At 34.5% G+C, this 8,156-nt stretch overlaps 2 pseudogenes across 2 annotated transcripts; both read left to right on the forward strand.

The window, feature by feature from the left end:
- Positions 1 to 146: 146 nt before the first annotated feature.
- On the forward strand, positions 147 to 2,292 carry LOC147570001 (pentatricopeptide repeat-containing protein ELI1, chloroplastic pseudogene; annotated as a pseudogene). The gene has a single exon (XR_015231371.1). The product of XR_015231371.1 is annotated as a pentatricopeptide repeat-containing protein ELI1, chloroplastic pseudogene (transcript).
- Positions 2,293 to 3,086: 794 nt separating this feature from the next.
- Positions 3,087 to 5,121, forward strand: LOC147570002 (peroxidase 1-like; annotated as a pseudogene). Its single transcript, XR_015231372.1, has 4 exons — positions 3,087 to 3,643; positions 3,738 to 3,929; positions 4,111 to 4,272; positions 4,668 to 5,121. The product of XR_015231372.1 is annotated as a peroxidase 1-like (transcript).
- The last annotated feature ends 3,035 nt before the right edge of the window (positions 5,122 to 8,156 follow it).

Below are 8,156 nucleotides of genomic sequence, written 5' to 3' on the forward strand. Positions count from 1 at the left end.
TCATCAAGAGAGAGAAAAGTGACGTGAATTCAATTGTCTGATTAAAATTGAAGCCAAATTTTTAAGTATTTTGTAACATTTTCGTTGAAATAAACATATAACATTCACCAGACAACCCTAAAGCAATCATAGCGCTCCATAGTAGTCATTGCAAAATAACATAAATGGGTGTAAGCGGGGTGTAAACTTAGCGCCCTCTCATCTTATAACGGTTGGTATTCATATTCAAATTACAGTTAATTTTGTTGGAGAGAGTGATAGAAATGATCTTTCAACCCAAACACATCTCCTCAACTGCACTAAATAACCAAAGAAAAACCCTAATTAAGCTCTTGCAATCTCAATCAACAACAACTAAACATCTCAAACAAATCCATGCCCAACTCCTCTTTCAAACCTCTCCTCTACAATCATCTCTCTATCTCTGCAATTCCATGCTCTTAGCTTACTCCAAATCCTCTGACCCTGACGATGCTTTCGCCTTTTTCGCAACCCAAATGCGCTTCCTTTCTGCTGATCAATTTACATTTCAATTCCTTCTGAAGGCTTGTTCAAAATCAAAGAAGCTTTTCCAAATTACCCAGATCCATTTAATGGTTTTCAAGCTTGGGTTTAATCTTTATACCTCTTTGATGAACTCAATTCTTCATTGTTATGCTTTGTCTGGTCAGATAAGATATGCTCAGAAGTTGTTTGATGAAATGCCTAATCCAGATGTTATCTCTTTTAATTCATTGATTCATGGGTATGCTGAATTAGGTGATATGAACTCTGCATTTCAAAATTTTCGTCGAGTTCCTTGTCCTAGTGTAATTACTTGGACAGCCATGGTTGTTGGATTTGCTAGTAATGCTGATATTTTGGCTGCTAGGGAGGTGTTTGAGGAAATGCCTGAGAGAGATTTGATTTCTTGGAATGCTATGATCTCTAGTTATGTGCAAAACAAAGCACCCGTTGAAGCCTTGAATTTATTTTGTCGAATGCAAGCGGAGAATTTCAAGCCAAATAAGGTGACAATTGCTACTGCACTTTCGGCTTGTGCTAGTCTAGGAGCTCTAGAAACTGGAAAATGGATCCATGTCTTTATTAAAAAGAATCGGTTTGAATTGAACCCGTTTCTTGGTTCTGCACTAATTGATATGTATTCAAAGTGTGGGGTTGTTGAATTCGCTCTCGAGGTTTTTGGGTATTTGAAGGAAAAGAATACTTGTACTTGGAATGCAATGATCAATGGGATGGCCATGAATGGTCACACAGAAAAAGCTTTAGATATCTTCAACCAGATGAGAACTAGTAGAAATGCTATACCCGATAAGGTCACATTTGTCGGAGTTCTTTTAGCATGTAGCCATGGAGGGTTTATAGATGAAGGAAAGAAGCATTTTTATTTCACAATGGAAGAGTATGGAATCACCCCAATCGTGGAGCATTTTGCTTGTATGGTAGACCTTCTTGGCAGAATTGGGCATTTGGAGGAAGCTCAAGAGCTTATAAGAAGTATGCCGATGACGCCCGATATAGTTATCTGGAGGGCTTTGCTTGGTGGTTGTAGACTTCACCGGGATGTTGAATTGGCCGAAAGAGTTATCTTAGAAATGGAAACTCATGGAAGTGGAGATTACGTACTTCTATCAAATTTATATGCTTCAGTTGGAAGATGGAGAGATGTTGAGAAAGTGAGGAAGATTATGCAGGATAAAAGAATTAAGAAGACCCCAGGTTCTAGTTCGATCGAGGTTGGTAACATGATTTACGAGTTTATATCAGGAGACAAATCTCACCCGAGATATGTTGAAATTTGTGAAAAATTGGAGAAGGTGGGAAAGAAGATTGGTGAAGATGGGTATTTAGCAGAGACATCTATAGTACTGTATGATGTAGAGGAGGAAGAGAAAGAACAAGCACTTGGACATCATAGTGAAAAGTTGGCCATCGGGTTTGGCCTTATTAGTACAGATTCTGGGACTACGCTTAGGGTTGTGAAGAATCTTCGGTTTTGTAATGACTGTCATAATGTAGTGAAATTGATATCGAAGATTTATAAACGGGAAATAGTAGTTCGTGATCGAATCAGGTTCCACCATTTCAAAGATGGAATATGTTCTTGTAAGGATTATTGGTAAGAAATGACGTGTAACAGATGTTCATACATTATATAATAGTTGAAGATAGTTGGAGCCTTGGAGGCCTGACACAATTTCAAGTGGGTCGAAACTATGAGAATGGTCCTGAAAATGTACTTTCTATGGTTCACCGGGTTCTTTTCATGATCTAAAAGAAAATTGGACTTCAGCTTTTGAGATCCTTCGATTCATCTTTTTTCGTCTTTGCATCCCCGACAACACTGGTCGTCTCCGACCCCTCTTCATCAAGAATGACACTGTGGGTGCGGCTGGGTGTTTCAGTTAAGTGGGTGTTTTGACCTTCAAGGCTTCAAGAAGGTATGGTTTTTCTTTCTTTCTACGATTTTAAGTATTACTAGTGCAAACCTAAAACTAATGTTCAAACCTGAAACTAATGTTGTATAGCCGTACAGGGTTACCCGCAGAGCCTAAGTTGAGAATTTCTTTAGTACAAAACAAAGTCCTTCAATATCATCCCCGACATATTTTGATTTAATGTATACATCGACATGACTTTTCCCTCACACGAAAATATTAGTTAGCACAAGAAATTAAGAATCCTACGGAGTAATCAAAATCAATGTTCTTTGTTAGATGTTTTAGGGACTGGATAGCTGGAAAATGTAACAACAATAGTATGTTAGATTTGCTCAATCAATCACAGGATTGTTGGTGGTAATTATATCGCAATTTGTCAACTACTATCACAGTCAGAATTATATTATTCTAAAGTACAACCAGAGTTCATGAACATCCTATTTCGTGTGTTCTATATAATAATCCTAATTCATCTTTGACTTATTTTTTTTAACATCTATACAACTTATTGTTTTCTTAAAATATTTGGTGTACCACGAAGAACATAGTTTTGAATTCTAGTCGGTTAATCTTTAATTACGTCAATATTCAATTTTTTTCCACAAACAAATACAAATAAAACCTAGAGTAACCCTAATTGTTTGTAACGTACAATAGAACTGTCTGTGTCCATCGGGCACTGTTTACACTCTCGTACAGACGTAGAGTTGTTATAGTAACGGGTGGCACCGAAGTATTGTGGCTAAAAGTTAATGGTATTTAAAAAAATTGGTCCGCTAAGGACATGCCATAATCAACGGTCCTAATACATTTGAATAGTAAACCTGTAGGAGATGTTTGGAAATCAATTATTGAGTTAATAAATTAGTCAATTAAAAAAACAACTTGTTTGTTTAGTTAATGAATATTACTTCCTTCGAAACATTCTTCACAAAAATCTGTATAAAAGGGATAATCAAAAGATGAAGATCATTAGTAGTAGGTCTTCCCTGAATAATCTCCTCCTTGTAACCATGTTACTTTTTGGAGTTTTCGCGACGGTTTCTTATGGTTTTAGTAATTATCTAAAGAATAATTTCTATAAGAAAACCTGCCCGGGTGTCGAAAAGCTTGTTTACAGGATTACTAGGAAGCATGTCCTTAGAAGAGCTGTATTACCCGCAAAACTCCTTCGAGTGAATTTTCACGATTGCTTTGTTAGCGTAAGTGCAGAAATCAGTACTTCGCTCACTGTCGCGTAAAATGACATCTTTACCAGAAATCTAATAATTCTCGAATTTTTGAAACGTTTTTCAGGGTTTTGATGCATCGGTGTTACTGAACTCTACCAAAAAAATTCAAGCTGAGAAAAACGCCCCTCCAAATGTATATCTGGAGGGTTTTGATGTCATCGACGAGATTAAGACTCAAATAGAGAAACGCTGCCCCGGTGTAGTTTCTTGTGCAGATATCATTGCCTTGTCTGCTAGAGATGATGTCTCTATCCATGTAATTAGTAACTTGAACCAAAGCTTAACTATACATAATTGACATTTTATTTTCTATTGAGATTTTAGGGCAATGGTCATTTAAGATAAAAATGTCGCCTTACAAATTGGATAGTGTGATATTTATAATATTGTTATTGAAGTTGATCTCTCTCTCTCACACACACATGAAATTCTTTCAGTTTCAAAGACGGCTATGGAAGGTTCGCAGGGTTGAAGAGATGGCAAAGTATCGTCGGCGAATGAAGCTCTCCAGCTCCCAAATACTTTTGGCAACTTTACCCAACAATTGCAAGGTTTCACTAGCAGAGGACTCAATCTTCGTGACCTAGTTGTTCTATCAGGTACCTTTTGTTATCAAACTGCTACTGAATAGTTGTTTAACGAAGATAATGGAGATTCTTTCAATCGTTGTTTAATTTTTTATCGAAGGTTCTAAATAACTGTGCTTTTCATTTCTAACAACGGTTTAAAACTGTGGTTAAAACGGTATTAATGTCACGTATGATATGCCATTACATACTAAGATATTCTCTGTTCATGAATCATGTTAAGACAAAATGAGTATTGGATTAACCTATCATTATTTTGCCACAGAATGAGTACCATGCTAACACTAAGTATTGTCATTAGAAACAGTTGAAAACCGTTGTTAAATCTTTCTTTTATTGTTATTATTGGTTTTTGACATTATGATAGTTTAACATTTGTGATGATTTTGAATCCTGGGTCTATTTAGGTGGAGGACATACTATTGGAATGGGTCATTGTTTTCTCATGTCCAATCGACTCTACAACTTTACTGGAAAAGGAGATGCAGATCCTTCTCTCGACCGAAAATATGCAGCTTTCTTAAGACAAAGAATGACTTCAGAAGTGTAGTAGATATGGATCCTGGAAGCGCTTTTTCATTCGACAATAACTACTATTATATACTAAAGCAAAACAAGGGTCTTTTGACGTCCGATACTACTCTTCTTACAAACAGACACTCATTAGCAATCGTTAACCAGACTAGAGTATAACCCGTGCTCCGGCACGGAACACCCAAAGAACACTTAACGCTTTTGAACATATATATTCGATGAACATAAAAGAATGAAGTGTGGATTTATTTAAGGACTAAAATACGATACATTTAAAAATGAAGGAAGTTTTTCAATACAATAAAGAAGTCATTTGTTGTGTTTTCACTTTCTTTCCCGTAGTATAACATTATATAAACTAAAATTATCATACCAAAAGTTACATTAGACGGAACCAGAAAGCATTTAAAAAATTCTTAGAACATTAAGAAAAACTTAAACATCAAAATTTAGAAAAATCAAATCAAACATAATTGAGGAGGGAAGCTATGGGTCTGATATAAAAGCTAAGACCTATTTAATAAGACAGAGAGGGGAATAAAGATCTTTGTGTTTTGTAATCAAGAAATTAGACTGGACTTCATTATCAAGAGTAGTGTTAGAAGACGCAAGAAGACAAAGCCTACTCCGGACTTATATGAATCAATGATCTTTATTTTCGAGAGTCAATTTTCTCTCTTTCAATGAACATTTTCACTTCGAATAGACGTTTGATTCTTATTTAGACCTGAGATAGGGCTACAGTCTCTTCTTAAAACAATAGTAACATTTGTGATGTGGTTTGGAATGTCATGTAGTTGAAAAAGTCTCACATAGAATTAGAGGGGAAGCGTGGTGTCTTCTATCTATATTACGAGTGAGATAGAAGATGAAAGGACGTTTGTCGCAGTCATCAAATCACATGCTAAGAGAGTGACTGCTGGTTGATAGGAGATCACTTACACATTAGTTTTACTTTTTTTTTTGTTGAAAACACTTATATGAGTCTGTAGGAAGTTTATTTTGCTAACTAATTTAATTTTCATAACTACGCCTACACTTTTACTAATATCGTATTCGTGGACTAAATAGTGGACTAAATAACATAACACACCTTTTAAATGTATCACTTGTGCTGTGCTTATATAACGACACTCTTGATAACAAGAAGGCACAAGTGTGGATTTCTCCAAATATTTCTTTGTGTGATACACCTTTGTGACATATTAGTCTCTAATATGCTTGGCGGTGTTGTTTTCAATTGTAAGATGTGTTTATGTATTTCCTTCATCACTTTATTACATAGGAGCTCGATGAAAGTGCCTATGCTGAAAGTACATGTCACATTTGAATGGAAATATACGGCCATTTTCAAGTAACCATATCCTACTGGCCTAATCCAAAATTAACACCAGATTTTGTAATGGTTAGGATAATTAGGAGCAGGGACGGATCCAGGATTTTCATTTAAGGGGTGCGGATTTATACACCTAAATAATTTTTTTTTTGCAAACACAATAATTAATAAAATACTTATATTCGTTAATTATATTGATACTTCAACGATTACAAATACATTTGACATCTACGAGAGTTCATATTTTGAAATGTTCGCATAATCGATTCATTGTCAATTTCACTAAAAACTTCTTTTCCGATGTTGGAGTCGGTCCTGTTGTTGGAATGAAAGATAATGTTGGAGTCGAGTCCGGAACTTCCGGTGTTGAACTAAATGAAACCGAAGAAAATTTTCTTTTAATATACCTTTCCGTAGTTACTAGTTGAACTTGAATACTTGATTAGATAAATAAGAAGAAGTAGTAGTATAGGAGAAGTGATTTTTGTGTGATTTGAGATGAAGAAATGAGAGATATATAAATAGAGGTAGAAAATTGTATAGTTGGATGGTTGGGTAGATGAATTGAAGTTTATAGGGGTTTAGGGTAGCTGAATTGAATTTTATAAGATTTATGGTAGATGATTTGAAGTTTATAGGGTTTAGGCTTTAGGGTAGATGAGTTGAAGTTTGTAGGGTTTATAATTTAGAGTTGAAGTTTCTAAGAGTTTATGGTAGATGAATTGAAGTTTGTAGGGGGTTAGAGTAGATGAACTGAAGTTTAAAGGAGTTTAGGATATTTGAATTGATTTTATATAGGTTGGTAGTTGAATTAATTGTTATAAATCTTTGATTTATGGTGGATGACCACCACACTTTGGTAACTCCCACCACCATAAGTTCTCCACCATTATTTGTATTCAAGCAACATTACTCTCCATTAGTTTTGTAACTCATCAAGAGGCCTATATAAAGAGCTTTCTTGTTAGTGAATAAGATGTACCAAACTAGTGAACCAATGTACCATAGTACCAATGTAGAGAATTCTCTACAAACATATGAATACAAATCAAGTTCTTCATGTCTCTATATCTTTTGTCTATATTTCTATTGTTTTTCTTCTTCCCTCATTTATTTTTCACAACACGTTATCAGCACGAATTGCTCTATGCTTAAAGGGAAGAAGAAATTATTCACTCCTTGATCAAGTTATAAGCAAATAAAAGATTGGTAAGTTTGGTCAATTGTGATTGGTAAGTTAAAAGGTATTTGAACCTTTCTTTGTTGAATTTGCAAACTATTCATTCTTATTTATCGCTAACCATTTATTTTATTGTTGCTAAGAAATATTGAATCATATGAGAAGGATATGAGAATTGCATACATGCTAATAATGAAATAATTAACATTGCGATCAAATATGAATGTTAATGTGATTCATTCGATGGTAAGGTCAAGGTAAGTTATGATTTAAAAAGAAATTGGTATTACTTTCATAACTAATGTTTATTTTTGTATGAAAATATCATAAGTGCATATTTTGGTTTGCTAAAGAAGATTTCTCCGAAGAGGAAACTCAACCACCAAAATTTGATTAAGATCAAACTGAATCATCTTTTTGTATATGAGGTTACCAAACCTGAAGTTTGGTGTATATACTTCTTCAAATCTAGAAAATTCTAAAAGAATTACTAGAGTAAATAATCTCTAAGGATGAAAAGATATATCCCTATGAGTTGATTAATTGTCAACAAAAAGGGTAAACCGTTGGAAATCAAATTTACCTACACATTCCTGAAGAATGACAAGTACTGGTATTTCAGTATTGGAATTATTTTCCATTGATTATTAAAGGATTATAATTAAACGGTGATAAGAAAAATCCTACACCGAGTTCATATTGGAAATGGAGTAACAAAATTGAGAATCTCATTTTACTATACCAACGTATAGTTTGATTAAATTTGACAAAGCTCTTCATCGTGGAATGTAATCAATTTTTGTGAAACTCATCATATATTAAGTCGAAATCCAGAATATCTATTCA

This window comes from Eschscholzia californica, unplaced genomic scaffold (genome assembly GCF_041429995.1).
Source record: "Eschscholzia californica isolate CP2 unplaced genomic scaffold, dmEscCali1.0.p SCAF_1, whole genome shotgun sequence".
NCBI classification, from domain to species: domain Eukaryota; kingdom Viridiplantae; phylum Streptophyta; class Magnoliopsida; order Ranunculales; family Papaveraceae; genus Eschscholzia; species Eschscholzia californica.